Raw genomic sequence first — 21,480 nt, 5'->3', positions numbered from 1 at the left:
CATAAAATTATAATATTTTTAATATGCTCACTTTGACCAACAGATTCTATTTACTAAGTTATAAATAAAGCTACTCCCAACTTCATATAGCTATATTAGTAACTGAAATCTAGTGATTTATTTTCAAATTTTCCATATTCATCAATGTATAATTTTTAGTAAAACTAATGGTTTGTAAAATAATGATCATGAAGGCTGCTCATTATACAATATAAGATTGCACCCTAAAGTGTATAGTTGTAGAACTGAAAAAAATCTTATTTGCAATAGAAATTATCTCAGTAAGTATTTGTTTTTCAGATCCTAATTTTAAAGCCTAATAGATATTGTTTATTTTTGCCCTTGAAATTTCCTAAAAATTTTGAAATAATATGCCAGAAAACTGAGTTAATAATTCTGAAACATTTTTAACAATAAGTTACTTTTTGCTGGGCATTTTTACATATATATCATAGTAATTCTTGTAAAATTCAGTAAGTTAACCCAGAGACGTTAAGTAACTTGTTCAGTATATAAAATCATAATTTAAGAAAATCAAGATTGATGTCTTTTTTTGGGAATTCATACAAAAAATTCTGTATTCTTCCTTTGATATTTCTTTGTAGTTTCTTAACTTTGAAAGGATTTTTTTCCCTTTTGGCTTCTGAAGCACTCTTACTACTTTAAAGGAAAGGAAATGATCTACCATTAAATATGTCAGTGTTTCAAGCATATTTTTCTTTTCAATGAAGAGAGAGATTTTTTGCTTTTAGTTTTTTATTTAAGGTATAGAAATTAGTTGCTTTGGTGCTATCTTTTTTAATCTAATTAAATATTTGAAAATGACTGTGTTCTTTAGATGCAATTCATTTGATGATGATATTTTATTATCTTTTTTAAAAAAAATGATTCCTAGGTGAAGTTAAACTCAGACCTGAAGCTAGAAAAAGACTTTTAAACTACGTAAATGAAGAGCCACAAGATGCTAATGGCTATTTCAATTTGGGAATGCTTGCCATGGATGACAAAAAGGACACTGAGGCAGAGATTTGGATGAAGAAAGCTATAAAATTACAAGCTGATTTCAGAAGTGCTTTGTTTAATCTGGCTCTCCTGTATTCTCAGACTGCAAAAGAATTAAAGGCTTTGCCAATTTTAGAAGAGTTACTGAGATACTACCCTGATCATATCAAGGGTCTCATTTTAAAAGGAGACATTCTGATGAATCAAAAGAAAGATATACTTGGAGCAAAAAAATGTTTTGAAAAGATTTTGGAGATGGATCCAAGCAATGTGCAAGGAAAACACAATCTTTGTGTTGTTTATTTTGAAGAAAAGGATTTATTAAAAGCTGAAAAATGCTTGGTTGAAACATTGGCATTAGCACCACATGAAGAATATATTCAACGCCATTTGAGTATAGTTAGGGATAAAATTTCCTCATCTGGTTTTGTAGAACAGCCAGTATTCCCGGCTGATAAGACTTCAGGTGAAGAAGGAGACAAACTTCCAGCTGAAAATATAAAAGAAATCAGAAGTGAATCCAGACCAACACAGATAATGAAAACAATTGAATCTAAATCCAAAAAACAATTAGCAAAAAATGCAGACAAAGAGACCCCCCAAAAAACAACAAAAGACATCAAAGAAATTGAGAAGAAGAGAGTTGCTGCTTTAAAAAGACTAGAAGAAATTGAACGTATTTTAAATGGAGAATAGCATTATTCTTTATAATGTGACATTGGTATCAAAAACATCAATATATATCATGTGATTGCTTGTACTGGGAGCTTTGAAAAATATCAAGAATATGTAACAGTCCATCATGGGCTGCCTCTACATTGGATCAAAATAAGATTTTTCATTAAAGACCTGTCTTACCCTAAGATATGTGTCATATATGATATGGCAGAAGTTTTTAGTTTTGGTTAACAAATCAAAAATTTCAAATTATAGCTGATCAATTTGTGACTTTGATTATAGAAGGAAAATTTTTCTGGCAGAATAATCTTTACTACTCTGACTTAAAAATAGTTTGAGGCCTGAATGATTATGATTCTTCGAGGATAAGTTCATTCTATGAACTCCCATTTATTAGCCACTTCATTTTTCCTTTACCTGTTGAAAACTGGCATTGGGTTAAAAACATTTTTTGAACACATTTTTTTTCTTCAATAATTCTTTTAAATCAAGAGATTTTTGCACTATGAGAGAACACTGGGTCTTTATGTTGTATTATTTGGTTGACTTTTAGAAAGAATGCTGGGTAAAACATTTTAGATGAATTATGACATGTTAGTTTAAGAATAGTTTTTCTTAATTTCATACTTGTTCTTCATTATACAATGCAGTTTTGAAGCAGCTGAAGTTACACACACACACACACACACACACACTCTCTCTCTCTCTCTCTCTCTCTCTCTCTCTCTCTCGATGGTGCTCACATATACTGTATTTTTTTCCACATTGAGCCACTAAATCATGACTATTCTGCAGCTTTTAATCCCCAAACTGTTATGTTTCTTAACATTAATCATTAATCATATTGAGAAGCTCCGATAATTCTTAACTTTAGACTTCTGAGTAATAGTAGACTTCTCTTTCATCTTATTGTTAGCTCTCTAGTTTTATTGAATTTAATTTTCTGTTTTCAAAGTTACACCTTGATTATTCTTACTTTAAGCCACTAAATTCAGTTCCTTTTAACTGAAAACAATGTGACAAAGTTTATTTTTAAGCACTAAATTCTTGATATCTTGTGGTATATATATTATTAAATATTTATTTTAACTACTGAGTTTCATAAAATTGTTTTAAGCTGTCTTAATTCTATCAAATATGGAAAACAAATTGTTTTCAAAACAAAGCAATTTGTTTTCTAGTGTATTTGCATATATGAGCATTTATTATGGTTTAACTAAAATTGCATCATTTGGGCCAGTTGTCAATTACAAAATTATCCTACTAAATAATTAATAAATTTATCACCTTGGTTTTAGCAAATTTAAACCTGAAAAATGTGTTACATTAAAAGTAGGTACAAATTAAAAGTTAAATATATTAATTGAAATCTAATCTTTTTTTAGTTAAAATACATTTTAAATGAGTTTTATAAAGTAAGTTATAATTTGAAATGTTAAAGCTCAAGAAAGCTGTCATTCTGGGATAGTAACTAATTTCTAATTATGTAGTATTTCAAAAACTATTTTTTAGTTCCTTTGAGAAAACTAATTTCTAATTATATATGTCTCAAAAATCATATTCCTGTAATGTTTTTAAGAAATGTTTTATAAATAGGTCACAAGAAACATAATCTGCATTAAAGACCCAGTCTTATTAGGTTCCCAGAGGATCTGGCATAGATTTTTCTAGGCAATTTAAAGCAAGCATGGATGCCAGTGCGTATTAATTCTTGACCCAGGAGATTCTATTAAACATTAAAGCGATATCTTATTTCAGTTTATAGATTATGATTTTGTGACTTCAAATAGAAGGTAGAGAATACCTCATGTAGTATGATTTGAAAAATGAAATTAAGTTATTACATTCTGTCCATTATATCTTGAGAATGTTTCTGAGGTGATCTCTTCAATGATAATTTTAAGTGGAGGACATTTCAGGAAAATAAAAGGAAATCTTTTGTGACAACAAAACAATTATATTAGCATTCAGAGCAAATGTCTGTCACACAGGAAATACTCATGTATTTGAATTTTAAATTATTTAAACAAAATCCATCCTGAGTAATTAATAATTATCAATTATTCCAAATCTAGTTTCAATATGGACCCCACCCCTTGTGACAGAGTCATGCTTCAGTTTTTTCAAAACTCCATTTGGTTCTAATTTGTAATTAGAGTTAAGGACTACTGTTCTTAATTAGTTCTGGAAAATCTTTTTGCCTCTCCTGTGTTAACTTTTTAATTTAGTTAACACTAAGGAATATGTTCTGATAAATAATTTGTTTTCTTTGAAAATTAAATCTTAAGTTTTATCATACTTGCTTATGTGTAAGATTATTATTTCTTACATATAAATTCAAAATAAAAATTCAAACTGTTCAGGTGAGAAAACATAATGGATTCTTTTTCCTCTAGAGCTTCCTTTTTGAAGAGTTGAGGGTGGGGACATTTAAGACCAGTTCACTAACCTGTGATTCAGAGTTGTGGACATTTGTTTGGAAGGGAAATCTTATCACAAGCTGGTGTGCTGGTAAGTGGATGGAGTTTTAGTTCTACTATTTTATAAAATAATCTACACCCCAGGAGTTCTAGCAAAGCTTTGACAATCCCCAGAAGCAATACTGTGTTACTCCACTAATTTTCAGAAGATAAAATTCAGTTTCCCAAATTGCTCTTCTATGAGTTTCCTTATTAACATTTGGAATTGGGAATTTTGTAATGATTCCAGTGAAGTAGTTTTCTGAAGTTGATGATGTGGAGAAAAAGAATGATGTAATTTTGTTTTACAATTTTGTGTTTACTGTTCTGTAAGTATGTGAGTTACACAATTCTAATAAAACCTCATGACTTTTCATTACATCTAAATTGAACTGTTTCATGTTATAGAATGCTTCTTTAATGAAAATATTAAGAAAATATATAGATTTGTATGTCAATTTATACTTCAGAAATCCATATATTGTCATATTTATTTTTTAAAAAAATCTAATTGCATGAATATATGTATTTTAAATAAACACACACCCCCCAAAAAATCTGATAACATGGTCCAAAGTTATATGTCTGGGAAGCTGTCAGCGATCCATGCTAAGGGTTCAAATGAATGCAGTTTAAAATTGTATGTATTTTGTATTACTATTGTGTCTCTGTGTACCCTATTTCTAAATATAAGTATTAAATTGGTACTTTTTAAAACCTTAATCTGACTTGCATTTCAGTTTTGAAAAAAAAATAGAATATTGTGTTTAGAGGTTTTTGCCCTGATGAAGAAAGAAGAGTTGATATTAATTTACTACCAATGATATGAGAAAACCACATGAAATTAGTGTCTTCCATAGTTAATTCTCATTCAAAGGGGACAGAAAGCAAAGAAAATGAAACAGATAAACTTGGAATTTTGTACAAGTTTAAGTTCTGTGTCTGCACGGGTTCAAATTCTGCTATCACAATTTGGGGGAAGTTGTTTAACATGTATACACTCAACTTCCTCATCTGCAAGTTTGGAAAAACACTTCCCTTATAAAGTTAGTAAAGGGATTTATATAATTTATAAATTAATATATTCAGGAAACTTAGAACAGCTCCTGGTACATAATTACTAGTATGAACACATGGCATAAACGTTCACATTTGATAATTTTTGAATTGATCAGTGCTAAAAGGAAATATCAAAAACACCAAGATACCAGGGATGGTCATGATCCCAAAAAGAGATTTAAAGATCTATTGCTTGTACATACATGGCATAAAATAAATGTGGGATTAAGTTTAAGTGAATAAATGAGAACTAAGATACTTGAAATGTTGCTACCTTGCTCTTCTGCTCTTCACTGCCATCAGGGTACATAAGAGAATATTCAAGAAAACTACGTTTGGATTTCAGACAAATTCACATTCTTTGGAACCTAACTTTTTTCATCAATAGCATTTATCAGGCTGTCAAAGCAAAACATTTCCCATTAATAGCATTTACGTTGTAAAAGAATCTTGCATCATTCTGCTTAGAGTAAACTAGCCTTCAAAAATGATCCTAGTTTGCCCTTTCTAAAAGATTTTATTAATCAGAATGTATTTATTCCTGCCCTCTTTGTGGCTTTAGTCTCAGAACGAGAAAGTAGACATGTTAAATGAATCCATGCTGAAGTGTGAGTGATAGTTAGATCTTATTTGCCATTTCATAGACTATTTCAAGTAAACTTTATTTTGAACAGTTGCAGGCTGGAGAGTGGGAACTATTTTAATGATAGGGAGTTTCTCTGCCATTCTTTATTTCTAACCAAAGAATCAGGCTCAAAAAGTTTTCTAACTGTAACAAGACCACTTCTGACCAGTCTTGTTTTGAATGGACCCTGATAGGCCTGGTAACTTATCTTTGAGAGTGGAATCAAAGTAACTCGACCATCAGCAGAGTTATTATATATAGTAATATGTATTTATTATATCCAATACAGATATCTGTAAATTCCTGGCATGTACATATATAATATGTGATCTCTTTATGACCATCTGTCTGTGAACCTAAAGTTTTTATAGGCTGGCTTCTTTTTCCTGCTTACCGCTAATGTTTTCTCTCACCTTTTTCCTCCCCCCCCCACCTTCTTTTTCTTCACAGAATAATAGGGGCAGCTATATATATTCCAAATGTTTAGCCCCAATTTTCTCCAAGCCCTAAAACCATGAATCCAATGGTCTACTGATCACATCCACAGTTATCTATTCCCTCCTTCCTCTTCCAGACCCACAGCCAGTGAACAAGTCTAAGAAAGAAGGAAAGAAACAGAAAATATATACAACATAAAGCAGAAAGGGGGATTAAGGGAGAGAAAGACCAAAGGGATCAGAAAGCTTGCTAATAATGTATCCACTCAAAACAAACTAAGTTAAACACATCATTGGAGTAAATAAACATGATTATGTGGCTTAGGTTGAAAAATACTACCAAAAAAATCAAAGAATATAGCTTTTAAACCATTAGAGGAAAACTATTTGGTGGCCTCACTAGTAGGGAGAAAGGCAAAACAATACTACAGTAGATGTTAGACAATTGCTAATACAGCAGCAATCACAAAGAACCTAAGTGGGTTAAAACTTCTTGGAAATGATTATATTTACATTATATTTAAACTATGATTAATATAATTATAAATGCAAGGTCCAACAATATGTATAAAACACACTTGAAAAGTATACAGAAGTTAATAAAAAATGTGACCACAAAGTATACCAGAAAAATATAAACCTAAAGCAAGCTAGGGCAGCAATTTTAATATATGAAGAATGAAATTTAAGGCATAAATGAAAAAATGATGTGTATTGGTGGAATAATAGAACAACAAAATTATGCCCATCTAAACATGCATGCCATCTACTAATACAACCTAAAAATAAAACAATGATAAATAATACTACAAGGAAATAGATAAACCAGAAAATGTTTAGATATTTTAACCAAATTAATGGATCAAGAAGAGGAGAAAAAAAAGCCACAAGCTGATATACTAAAGACTAAAACATAGTTAAATCATTATTAAATACATTTGAACCATAAATGTACAGAATTCCACATTTGACACAAAAGATGTATTCTTTCCTAATAATATGGAATATTTACAGAAATAAACTATGTATCAGTCACAAAGAAAACTTTAGCAAATTCATAGGAGTACTAATTTCTTTGACCATAAGCATCAACATTAGAAGTCAAAAAGAATGGATCAAGACTTGTACTTCAAAGTGGGATGTAGTAGGTGCTGGCAGGCCAACATACTCACTGCTGTGACCAGTGCAATGACTATTTTAAAACAGGAACAAAAAATTTAAAAAGATAAGTTTAAAGGCATATTTACAATATCTTGGAGAGCTGTGAATGAAAGTAATGATAATAAGAATCACAAAAATTAAAAGCCAACTGACGGAAGAGTCCTTCCTAGAAGAGGTATATCCAAGTACTTTCTTCCCTTGGAGCATTTGTAAATTCTGGATGTAGAATGAAATCTTCACTAACTCATTACATAGGGAATCAACTCTGGGAAAGAGAAACTCAAAACCATCTAATCACATGGGAATAGAATTGTGTGTTGAAAACTAGAACAAGCCGGCACCATGGAGCACGCCTATAATCCCAGCAACTTGGGAGGCTGAGACAGGAGGATCAGTTGTGATCCTCAGCAACTTAGTGAGATCCTGTCTCAAAATAAAAAAGGGCTGGGATGTGTTTCTATGGTTAAATGCCCCTGCATTCAATCCCCAGTACTAAAATAACAACAACAAATCCCTAATACCAAAAAATAAAAATTAAAACAAACAAAAAAGAAAACTAGAAGAAACCAAACACAGGGCTGCTGCTTCAATTAGATACATGCCAAGTTCTGCAATGACATGGGAGATTGGTGGACTTGGCTAAAATGATAGAGTAAAATCTCTCATCTTAGCTTTGTTTAGATTATAAAATCCTATAGACAGAGAGCATCAAAAAAGTAGACTAATAAAAATACAAAAAAAATTGTATATTAGCAATGAAATACTAGAAAATGAAGTTTAAATGCCATTTAAAATAAAACCAAATACCAAGGAATACATCTAACAAAAGATAAGTCAAGATAATTATTACCTTAGGAATAGAAATGGGTGGGATATTTATTGGGAAAAGGAATGACGTGGGGGCAGTCAGTGTTCTGGTATTGTTTCATTTCTTGATCTAGATAATGTTTGAAAAGTAAATTTATTGGTTTTGGAAATTCATTCAAGATATGTGCTTTTTTTCTGGGTATATGAAAACTTCAAATTGTTTTAACAATTATAAAATGTATTCTTAAGGAAATGAAAAAAACACAATAAAAGAATTCTATCTTAGATTTTTAGTAAATAAATAAGTAGCAAATAATATAGACTTAAAATAATGTACAACAAAATATTAATTTTTAAAATACCTTGAGATATCATTTGAATAAAATGACCTGATTTTGTTTAAAATATTAAATCATAACATACCTAAATCTATAAAACAATTGTTGAAAATTTTGCATCAAATGTATCTATTATCCATCCCCCCAAAAAACTCCTCTTGCTCTTTAGAATCCCTCCATCTGACCACACTCTTCCTCAAATCACTGATCTACTTTCTTTTTCTGTGGGCATTAACTACATTTTACATTCATTTACATTTTCTGCAGTTTTATATAATGGGATGATTATTTTTTTTTGTCTTTCTTACCATCTGTTATGGACCCAATATTTGTTTTCCCTCCCCCAAATTTATATATTGAAACCCTCAACCTAAGTGTGGTGGCATTTGATGGTAGAGTCTTTGGGAAAAAACTAGGTTTATATGAAATCTCAAGGGTGGAACCCTCATGATGGAAATAGTGATATTTTTAAAAACAGTGAGACCAGAGCATCCCCTTTTTCTCTAGTATAAGGCCAAAGTTAGAGAGCAACCATCAGTAAACTACAAGAAGGCCTTTACCAGAAACTAAATCTGCCAGCATCTTGATCATGGACTTTCCTGTCACCAGAACTGTACCAGAACTGTGAGCAATAAAAGTCTGTTGCTTAAGACACCCAATCTGTAGTATTTTGCTTTATTAACCTGAGCTGACTAAGATAGAAATTGAGATCAAAAAGTGAAATACTGTTAGTGCAAATACCTAAAAACGTAGAAGCAACTTGGGAAATAAGTAATAAGTAGGGGCTGGAAGAGTTCTGAAGTGTAAGGTAGAAAGAAAAATGGATGCTAAGGGTGATTTTGGAGAGGGTTTTTAGGAAGAACAGTGGAGAGCTGGAGAGAAAGCCTACATCCTAAGTGCAGAATTTTGGTAGAAATATGGAGAGTAAAGACCATTCTGGTAAGGTCTTAGAAATTAGGAACATGTTATTTGACAATGGATAAAAGATGGCTTGTTACACTGTGGCAAAAAAAAAGACTGAATTATATTAGTATCCTAATGTTCTAGTGTTTTTTGAATAGGAACAACTTACTAGAACTTACTAGTGACCAAATTAAATATTTAGCTGAGGAAAATTCTAAAAGTGTTGAAAGAGTAGTTGGTTCCTCTTGATTATAATATATCTGGTGATATAGTCTTTAGGTATAGTCTTAACTGGATTGAATCTGATTAGAAACTTTTGATCTGACCTTCCTGTATTTGCATATTTAACATTTCTCCAGGCTTGGAAGATTTTCTGCTACTATTTCTTTCTCTTCTTTTTAAACTTTTATGACTCAAACATTTGCTCTTTTCATACTGTTCCATAAGTCTTGTAAATTTTCATAATTTCTTTTCATTCTTTTTCCCCCTCAGTCTTCAAGATCATAAATTCTTTTTTTCTGCTTGACCAGTCCTGCTGTTGACACTCTCTATTGAGTCTTTTATTTCATTGAATATATTTTTCAACTCCAATTTTTTTCTAATTTATCATCATTATCATTTGACTCTATTCAATTTCTCTTTCTGGTCAACTACTGTTTTTCTCAATTCATTGTATTTGTTCTCTGTCATTTCTTGAAGATTGCTTTGCTTCCTTAAAAGTTATATTTAAATTTTCATTAGGCAGCTCTTTCATTTTTCTTTCTTTTGTATCAGTCACTGGCACTTTTTATCCAGTTGGTGGTATCTTCTTCCCCTGATCTCAATCCTTGAAGTAGTGCATCAATGTATGTGCATTTGAAGGTAAATTATTCTATTCTTCATGATCTGGCTCTATCTGAGAAAGCTATGCAGGCTTTATGGCACTATATGACCAATTTCTAGAAGACAAAAATCTAAGAATGATTTCTAGGTATAAATACTCGGATTCTCAATTATATCCCTTCTGTATAGATAAAGTAAATGGAAATAGATAAAAACTATGTCGAGAATTTGAATAAATCGTGCTGCTAGAGAAATCCAAAATCTTACAAAAAAAGATGTTAAGATAGCTCAAATCTTGAAATACTTCTCAAACTCCAGAACCTGGAGTTAAAAGAAGTACACTGATAAACATTATAGGATGTATAACAGATATGATCATGAAAAACAACTGTGTTAACTTAAGAGACTGAAGGGTCGAAGCAGTGCCACCTAAACCATAGATATTACCTGACATCAACCTTGACTAATAATTCAAAGGATAGAAACAAAGAACTGGTACAGGCAAAGTCCAGATTTTAAAGTTTCCTTACAACAAGAACAATTGATCCAAAATATTCCACTATAGCACTTTGCAGGTACAGAATCTCTGTATACAAGGAGATCTGCCAGAAGTCATTCATGCCCTCTCTTATCCCCACCAAGAAAAAGTGGTCTACTAATCTGCCTTTAACCATTTTCTTATCAATAAAAAAAGAAATATTCTCTGAAATATATTTTACTTCTAAGTCAAGTTTTTTTTCTACCTGTCATATAAAATATGGCAGTTGTTTTTGTACTAGCAACAATTTTATCTTGTCTTCCCCAAATGACAGCTTAGGAAAAAAAAATATGCATTGAATGAGATTTGGGGATTGATTAATTGTGCTATGTAGTATTTGTTCTGTGGGCCCAGAGGAATTAGACATAAGTCTGATTGAGAGGACTGTACATTTAACAGATATCTTTGATTTAGAGTTGTGAATAAAAAAGGTTCATGTTTTTGTTTTGTGTTGGGGATTGAACCCAAGGCCTTGTACATGCTGGGCAAGTGTTCAACCACTGAGCTACATACAACCCTTTTCTTGGGTATAGAAAATGAGTAAGACCTTGAATGCTATTTCTTTGGGAGAGGAGAAAAGGCATGAATCTGTGGAACATGACACATGTATATAACGTAGACAGAGACACTTTTGAAAGGTATATGGGTGGGAAGATGGGGTAGCCAAATGAATGGATATTTCCTGAGTTGTTTATTCTCTGTTATCAATTTATTCTACTTCCAGTACCACTTGGAGAGTCCTTCAGTAACCTACACTGGATGGAGGCATATAATTCATGCTGGAAATAAGTATATTACATTTTTAGCTATTGTCATTTATAAATAATCCCATAAATTTCTTTGTGACATGATTAAAATTAGTAAGAGGCTGAGACTTCCCAGAGTCCCTTGGTCTTCTCCCGTTGGATTTGATTGAGAGGCAATCTAAGTCTGTAGTAAGGGCAGCCATCTCCACAGAGGGAAGGCATAAAATCTAATAGTAGAGCAGCATGATGGATGAACAGAAAGAGAAGGTTCAAGTGAAATCGTTTAGTTCCCAATTAAACTGTAGTAGAAGTCAAAATCTGAATTTTAGAGTTAGAAAAGACAATTACATACCTTTCCTCCTTAAACTCTTTGTATTGGGTTTATTGTCCTATGAAAGTGAATAAAACCTACTAACACATAATTTTTTTAAAAAATTTAAATACATTTCCATAGCTTTATGATTCAAGAAAAACTTCTTTCAAAGCAACATGTTGTTTTTCTGGTGTCTGACATTAAGCAAAGACAGATTGGAGACAGATAAGACTGCACAACAGGAGGGAGAATCCAGACCTTTTTTTTCCCCATATTTTCTAGGTTTTATATAGTGTTATTAAAAATACACACTAAAAAATGTCTGATTAATGCGCTTTAAGGTCCTCAGTGATCTTTCTCCTGTCTTTTCTCCTCCTTTCTTCTCCTTATCCACTTCAATCAGTCACTTCCCATTTTTTTCTGCCTAGAATGCCATCCTCACAGGAATCCACATATGTCCCTAAGCTTTATTTCTTAATGAAAATCAAGTACTATATACAATATAAAATTTTTTTTAAAGAAACCATAAGGATAAAGGCAATGAAAGAGCTAATAAGTGACTGTAGGACAGAACATAATAGCAGATGGGTAATCAATTCTTTATAAAGAATTATAAAAATTAAAAAGGGAAATAAACTAATTATCATGGAAGTAATTTATTCATGTCCTTTGGTTAGGGCACTTCTGCTGGGAGCCATCAGCCAAGTAGGTATGACAATTTCCTTGCCAGCGTACCCCCATGTTTCTTTAGTGGAAGGACTCATGGAAATAGGACATTTTGCAGGACATTGCATGTAAGCTGACCTTGCTCAAGGACCAGGGCGGATCCGTGTTTAGGGTGTTCCCCCTTTAGAATAGGGCGGTTTAGCATAATAGGAGATTAGGGTGTTCCCCCTTTAGAATAGGGCGTATCCTGCTGCTGAGTTCCTCTTGAGTTCTTAGGGTCAGACAGTATATTTGGGGAGACAGAAGCCCAGTAGTGGATTTGGGCAGAGTGTGGATTTGGGCAGAATGTGGATTTGGGCAGAGAACGTGGATTTCCCCAGAACGTGTTTGTAGACGGCCGGTGTGAGTTCGGGAATAAAGAATTGCTGTTTGAATCTACAAGCTGTGTGGAGACTCGTGATTTGTGCCCAGCCAGAGACTGCGGCACACTTCCTTACTCCCATTGATGTTCCTGGTATCAGCACCTAGGAGGGCAATTATGACAGATTTTGGAGATTTTAGAGAGTAAAGGGATTATAATACATAAAATGAGTTATTTTTAAATTTTTTATTTGTTTTAATTAGTTACACATGGCAGCACAATGACCTTGACATATTATACATTTGAATCAGATGGGAAATAATTTCCTCTTTTCAGAAATCTATCAGCAAACACATTTGCTTTGTATTATACATAAAGTGATATAACTCAAGTGTTTTTAAATTACTATCTTATATATCCAACCAAAGGACAGGATTCCAATCTTATAAGGTATGCTCAAGAATATTATCCAAAGTATATGGAAAAATTCCCTCTTGAGACTGAAATTAATAAACTAAACATTAACAATGAATGAAACTAGTCATCAGTAAATGTAAACTAGACTCAATGAAAGATGCTAAACATATGTTGCTATTAGAGCAAAGTGTCTTCAAAACCAAGTGAAAAGCTAAGGATGTTTTTAAATGTTCTTGATAAATGTTAAGATGATTGTAGGCTTAATTGATTAGGTACTGAGTTGCTCAATCACATACCTGTAGATACTAACCATTTCAGGCATGTAGAAGGCACCCAACAAATATTTTCAAGTGATTGAATAAAAATCTTCTATTAGATATTTTAAAGAACTTAAAACTACAAGACAATTAAAACTATCGGTATAGGAGTGAGGGCTCCGGAGCTTCCTAGCTGTATTTGCAGTGAAGGCAGAGCTGGACCATGCCAGAAAACCTCAGAAGACTCATAATGAAGCTGGGCTGCCTCCATTCAGACCCAGTGGCTGCACATGGTTACAGCTCACATGCTCACGGAGCACATGTGCTGCCTGGATGTTGACTCACGGTCCAGAACATTGGCATCATTGTACCATCATCCCAGCTTCCCAAACAGTGGAGATGAAAGGAAATGATTAAGTCTGGAATGAATGTGGGTTGTCTGACTAGTCCCTTGGACTTATGAGTGCCATGCAGAGATGATCATGAATGTGTGCTCATCCACAGAGAGCTTTGTTTTTTGACCCCATTCTCCATCAACCAATTGCTGTGGCTTTGGACATTAAAGGACCTGAAATCCCAACTGAGCTCATTAAGGGCAGTGACATCATGAAAATGGATCTGAAGAGAGCTGCTCTCAAGATCACTCTGGATAATGCCTACATGGGAAGTATGACCAGAACATTCTGTGGCTAGACAAGAAGTGGACAGCAAGGTCTATTTGGATGAGGGACCTATTTCTAGTAAGATGAAGAAAAGTGCTGTCTTCCTGGTGACAAGGTGGAGAATGGTGGCTTCTTGGGCAGTAAGAAGGGTGTGAGCCTTCCCAGGTGTCCTATGTTTCTGCCTGCTGTGAAGAATACTGAGACTTCCTGAATTTGGAAATGGAGCAGAGGATGGAGGAGAGAGAAAAGATAAGAGGGGTTTATTTTAACTGATAGTTTCAGGCTAAACCAACAAAGAAACAAACAAACCAGAAATCCCTGTTCCACCTTCCTTTTATGCATGTTGAAAACTAGCCATCAAGACTCACTGTGCTCTGTTTGCAAAACTAACCAACCAACAAGCAGCAAGCACTTCTCCTGGTAGGTTATCCTCCTATCCCCACACTGTGCCCACTTCACGTTGTCCTGCCTTCACATCCACGGCCAATGTAGGTTCAGTGTAAGTAGTTTATGCTTTCTTTTCCTCAAGGTTTTATTATATTATACTCACTTCTAAGATCCATTGAAGATTTTTTCCAAGTGCTATTTGGTCATGCTGCTAGTGGCTTAGGGAATGGGCCGTAGGACTAATCTTTTATTTGGGCTAGGATCTGAAACAGTTTTAATAAAGCCCTGTTATTTCTTGTTGTGTCTAAATTTGTTTTAACATGCTTAGAAAAGATTATCCAGGATCTGAATTTTGGGATAGGGCAGGATATAGATGTGGGGTAGGGAAGGATATAGAGGCCCCCACTTTTGATTGAGAAGCTCTACCTTGTGGTGCCCATTACTAGCAGTCCCACAGATGATACCACCACGGAGACTTCCTTCAAGTGATGCAGTGGGGTTCTGATCATCCTCATCAAGTTTGGCAGGTTCACTTACTAGGTAGTCAAATACCACCCATATGCGCCCATCATTGCTGTGATATGGAATCACCAGTCAGCTCACCAGGCCTACTTGTACCACAGCACCTTCCCTGTGATGTGTAAGGACCAATTCCAGGAGACCTGGGATGCAGGTGTGGCCCTCTGGGTGAATGCTATCTTGAATTTTGGCAAGGCCAGGGGCTTTTTCAAGAAGTAAGATGTGGATGTTGTGCTGATGGGGAGATGCCCTGGATTTGCCTTCACCAACACCTTTTGTGCAGTGCCTGTGCTGTGACAGACCTGAGCCCTCGTCTAGCTTCTGTCCCATATCCTCACTCCAGTCATCCACTAGGCCAGCAATATCTGCGGTGGGTTAAGACACCAAAGAAGATTAACACTACTGTGACTCATGTCAGTTTTAGCTCTTCTTCATAAGGTATTGGACCACTTTCTGTTGTTAGTAATAAAATACCACAGACTGAGTAAGTTATAATGAAGAGATGGTTTATTTGGCTCATGGTACTGGGCTAGGGTGGAGTAGCCAGATCCAGTGATGGCTTTTTTGGTTGGTGGGGTCCCCAAGTAGCAGAAGGTATCACATAAGAAACAAGGGAGAATAAACAAGTGCCCTAATGAAACTAGTTTTTAGTAATCCATTAATAATCCATAATCCATCAACCTACTAACCTATTAATTATGTGAATTAATGAGTCTCTTCATGAGTGCAGAACTCTGATCACCTCTTAAAGGTCCCACCTGGTCTCTCCACTTAATGTCTCATAATGGGAATTACATTTCAAGTGAGTTTTAGAGGGAACAAGTCATATTCAAATTATGACATATAGTTCAGCCCAGACTTTAGGGAGCTCATTGTTATGATTTGGATATAAGGTGTCCCCCAAAGGCTCCTGTGTCATGTAAGAACATTCATAGTTAAAAACACTGGATTGTGAGAGCTATCACGTAACCCGTCTATCCTAGTTTGAAAGGACTACTGTGTAACTCTTGGGCAATATGGTGGAGAGGCAGGTGGGTCACTGGGGCCATGCCCTGGAAAGGTTCATCTTCCCTACCCCCAACCACTCCTTCCCAGCATCATGAGCAGAGCCCCATTGTTCCACCATGCCCTTCTGTCACATCACTCCGTCTCATCTGGGACCCAGAACAATGGAGTTAGCTGACTATGGACTGAGACCTCTGAAATTATAAGCCAAAGTAAACTTTCCCTCCTCTAAGTCTTTCTTTTTGGGTATTTTGGTCATAGTGATGAGAAGCTCACTAACATACTCATCATGTGGCTCCATCCAGGCAAGGGCCAGTGGAGGAATATAGGAGTTAAGGCTCCTAGAACTTTCTGTGAGAGCATGATAGCTTTCTTTCCTTTGTGTGCTCTGTTCAATTCCTGCAGAAAATGTATACTCAGAGAACTCCCAACACGGGCCTGGGTCAGGACATTGCCAACTACAGTAAAGGACTGAGGGCATGGGTAAGTAGTTTCAGTTTAATCAATTCCAGTTCACTTAACTCTGGCCTTGACCCTTGCTTACTTCTCCAGCCCCTCAGTCTCTTGCATTCCCACCTGTGTTCTCCTGCTCTGGCACTGCACTCAAACATCACTCAAAACAGACTCCACCATCCACCTTCCATTTTATTCACTGTTAAACCCACCTCCTGCCCTGTTGCCATAGTGTACGTGTATGTTAATAAACAACAGCTGAGGAAAAAAACAAAAAACAAAAAAACAAACAAACAAAAAAAAACCCAGCAGCAACAACAAAAACTATGACATGCGTGCAAAAACGGATTATACTACTTTATGAAAGTAATAAACAACCCAGAGCCACACCCTCACATAAAAATAGCAATGCTGTCATCTATTGATTATTGTGAACCAAACATTGAGCAAATACTTTAATTGTATTATCTTATTTAAGACAATAATCTAGCACTGTTTTCATCTTTTCCCTTAAGTAAAGCTAAGAACTGAACAGGTCAAAGTGGTGAAAACTGATTTTCTTAGATACTAAATCCAGTGGATTTACCCATTCTGCTATACTGACTTTAGTCATTTAAAATGTGATAAAGGTCACTTTCCTTTTTTCATAAGGAAAGACTGATTTCCAAGGAATGATGTGAGGACGATTGCTCAAAGTACTTTGTCATATCACTCATCAAAATTTTCGTCATTATAAACAGAATCACTAAGTTAAAAACACTTTGATGGATTTTACTACCTAAAAATTAAATGTTGTACTTAACATCATAAAGAAGAATGAAACTTGGAAGAACACTTGAAATATATATTGCCTCTGAAAGTTTACTCCCCTAATTTTAAAAACATTCTTGCAGCTAGAAAAGGAAAGAATACTGAAATAAAAAGGAAGCGATAAATAAACTCCTCAAAGATTTAAAACAAATGACTGAGAAATATAAAAACCTTTAGCCTCAGGAGTAATCAAAATGTACAAAATAAAATTACAATGAGATTTTGAAATAGTTAAGGATTTAATGATAATAACACCAAATACCACAGACATTGGAGGAATATACATGCCCATAAATGTTAATAAGGATGCAAAAGGATGAAGCATTAAGAAATAGAAAATGGGATCATTTTAGTTAAAAATATGGAAACTCCAAAATCCATTGATTCTATTTCTGTGAATTCATCCTAAATATGTAAATATGTAAAAATATAAATGCAAAGACTATCACCTTAACAGCACTTATGATACTAAAAAAAATTAAAAATGTTCTGAATTTACTGGGAAGACATTTGTAGTATATTGTCAGATTACAACATGAATAATGTGATTACTTGAAAAGCATAGTTACAAATGCAATACACACATAATGGATATATTTATACTTATTCCAATTCTTGAAAAAAGTACCTTTTGTTAGCCATCAAAATGTGTTTATCCCTCAGAAGACAAAACTGCAGATGATTTTTATTTTCCTTATCATTTATCTATATAGTATCATTCAAAGATAAATAAATAATTTCTGATAATCAAAGAAAAAGTAAGAAAAAGTAAAATTGACAAAGAGAGTAAGTTTACACTCACCCCACTCCAAATCTGATCATGTATCCAATGCCTGGCTTCTGAAACCTCTACTGACTCATTTTTACCTATATATAAAAACTCAAACACTTATTTTGGCTTCCAAAGTCATTTCACATCTGGTCTTACATAAAACCTTGACTTCATTAACCACCTCCTCATCCCATGGGCCTTTTAAATACTGTGGGAAAATACCACCCCCCCCCCTTTTTTTTTCTCCGTAGCTGAAGAACCTTCAGTCTTATTCCTCTAGAAAACATCTCTTCCATGAAGGCTTGGTCCCCTAAAAAAATTGATGCTTTCTGAACTTTGCTTTCACAGCATACTTTCTAAAAAAAAATTTTAAAATTTATTTTAATCAGTTATACATGACAGTAGATTGCACTTTGATACATCACATATAATGGAGACCCACCAGTTGTATAGTTATATGTGTACATAGGGTAATAATGTTTGGTTCATGCTACTATCCTTCTTACCACTCCCCTCTTTTAATTCCCCTCTACTTAAAGTACCTCTATTCTTCTCTAACCCTCACCCCCATTGTGAATTAGCATATACATATCAAAAAAACATTTGGCCTTTGTTTTTTGGGGGGATTGGCTTATTTTGCTTAGCATGATATTCTTCAGTTTCATCCACTTACCAGCAAATGCCATACTTTTAAGTTACTTGCTAATCATCTTCCTACATCCTGTCACATGCTTGTGGACCACATGACCGCTCTGTTCTGCTTTCCCTTTCAGGAGTCAGAGGAGCCAGCCTTAGACAAAGCTACAGGTTAGATGGATTAAAGGAAAAATTGGCAAATGACTGCAAGAGAGGTGATATACTGTCATCACAGGCGTAATTAGGTATCCTTTATAGAGTTTACTCATTATGATTAATAATTTGAGTGAAATCCAAAATGACAATTTAAAGCCCTTTCTAAAGCAACATCTCCTAAGAGCCTGTACTAAGGAAAAATTTAACAAAAAACAATGAATGAGGGAACAGTTGAATAGATAGATCAATTGGTAGATATAGATGGTAGATACCAATAGGTCATAGTGTGTCATTCTTCATAATTATGGACTTATAGAACTATGGTTATCTACTATTCTGAAATAACAATAGTCTCATTTGAATTCCTTTTCTGAACAAATTTAAATGTGTTGGGTTTGGAAAGACATTTTCAAATAACATGGTAACTGGGATCAATTGGTAGTGGCTACTTAGGTTCCTATAATTGCTCATCCTTATTCAAGAGAAAGGATGTTCATAACAGTTGGCAGTTGGCAAGGGATAAAAGGGAATAGCAGTACATGTCATCCTTTAGTGTATTGACCTCTGAAACACTTAGATAATGGGAATTTAAGAGTTGCAGGACTGTATAAACTTTCTTCTGCTGCTTCTTAATTCCTTGATTTCTGTCTCTTCATATAGGCTCTGTGTTCTTGGACAGCATCCCAAAATGATGTTTTTCTTCAAGTCAAGTTCTATATAAACTCATGTTGATAAATTTAAACACCTTTAGCCTTTAGCTACTTCCACATAAATAAAAAGATTGGGTTAGTGTGGTTCATTTTAATGAGTAAGGAGGCAAAAATCACTTAAAGCAACTTCAGTTTGTTCTAGTGACTGGATTGCAATGTTTCTCGGCTAATGCTATAACTTGGCTATCAGCTTATACTTATGAACCATTTTAAGAATAAGAAATTTGGGAAGTTATTTGGCTCAGGGTATGAAAAACAAGATGTCACGCAAGGGCTTGTTAAAAGTTCCACCATGGCAAATTCAAACATATACAATATTATTAACTGTGTCTTGGCAGCTCATTTTCTTCTTATAAACAGTCAAAAAAGCAGCTCTGGTTTATTTAATTCCCAGAAAAGAAAAATTGGAACCATTTAGCCTGCTTAATATCAAAACCTACCTGACCCACAAAAGAATCAAGAGGAATTTAGCAGAACACTTCATTTGAGTTACATCATCCCATACACAGACCCTTTGACCACAAATAGAACTTTTAAAAAATCTCTAATACAAATTTCATAGTGTTCATGTCTTTTATTATTTCTCCCTCTAATACTCTTTCTCTGGTTTCTTTTTTTACACCACCCTTCAGGATTTTCCAGGAATTAATTTCTTGTTCCTTTCTCCTTTCTCTTAACATTGATCTTCTTCAGAAGTTTGCCCAATCTTACAATATGAATCAACTTCATATTGACCCATGGCTAAATGTCCATCTTAAGTTTCAAAATCTGTATTTGTCTATTGTTCAATCATACTCTATCAAAAATATGAACTCTTATTTTTCTTCCCAGCTTTTGTAATTTTGTAGTGAAATGAGACATTAGAGAGGAGAGGAAGGAGTGGATTATAACTCCATGTTAGCATTAGATAATGGTTTTCTCGGTTACCTCTTCCAGGAAACAATCATATTTCAAATGGCCAAAAAACAAATTAAAAAAACTTAGAAAGGAAGATGCTTATATTGTCACCCATGTAATTTGGTGACAAATATTTTCTACCTAAACAAATAGTTCATGGTTAGATTAATGGTGAAGGTTTAAGTCATCTTAGAGGACTGGTAAGGGACACATCTGTCTCCTCCAGTATCTTTTCAGCACATCTCTATTTGTATCACACACCTGGCAATCTAATTTATTTTAGGGAAGAGCTACCCACCTCTTGTCCTTTTGGATTAATCATATGTTACTCCTCTCTTTCTTCCATGTCATTTTAGTTTGCAGTTCTGGAATGTTGTCATGTGGTAATTCTGTCATTTCACTTGCACTTTTCTTGACTCCTCTTAGAGTCTTTAAACTCTTCAATGACAAAGAACACGTTTTCTGCATTGTCTTACAATTAATAAATGCTCTGCACAGTACAGATCTATAGACGTTTTGTGTTTCATTCCTGAACTCAATCTAGGTAACATGGATTCATCTCTGTGTAATAGGCCTGCTTCTGAAAAACACAATGAGGAGCTCCAAAAGCAGAACGATACTTTCAGAATACCATGTTATGTTTGTAAATAGATAGACAGATAGATATACAGAAATCAAAAATCTGAAAACGGTCTGGAAGTGTACATTTCAATAACTTACAATGTCAGTAGTGTGGGATTAATAGCAGATCAAGAAGACTGTATCTGCATGCGAAATGGTTCAATTTTTGAAAGAGTTTTTTAAATGAAAATGAACCAAAAATTTAAAGGGTTACAGTAAGTGTTGAGGAGTGACTTGGCAAAAGGAGCACAGAGGTGAGAAAG

The 21,480-nt window shown here is 34.1% G+C and overlaps 2 pseudogenes; both read left to right on the top strand.

Annotated features, from left to right (window-relative positions):
* LOC143639956 (protein O-mannosyl-transferase TMTC3-like) overlaps positions 1 to 1,714 on the top strand; it is a 45,469-nt pseudogene extending 43,755 nt beyond the window's left edge.
* A 7,769-nt stretch (positions 1,715 to 9,483) lies between these two features.
* LOC143387588 (pyruvate kinase PKM pseudogene) lies at positions 9,484 to 14,462 on the top strand (annotated as a pseudogene).
* The last annotated feature ends 7,018 nt before the right edge of the window (positions 14,463 to 21,480 follow it).

The sequence above is a fragment of the Callospermophilus lateralis genome, unplaced genomic scaffold, assembly GCF_048772815.1.
Source record: "Callospermophilus lateralis isolate mCalLat2 unplaced genomic scaffold, mCalLat2.hap1 Scaffold_101, whole genome shotgun sequence".
Classification (NCBI taxonomy): domain Eukaryota; kingdom Metazoa; phylum Chordata; class Mammalia; order Rodentia; family Sciuridae; genus Callospermophilus; species Callospermophilus lateralis.
This window is presented reverse-complemented; position numbering and strand designations above follow the sequence as displayed.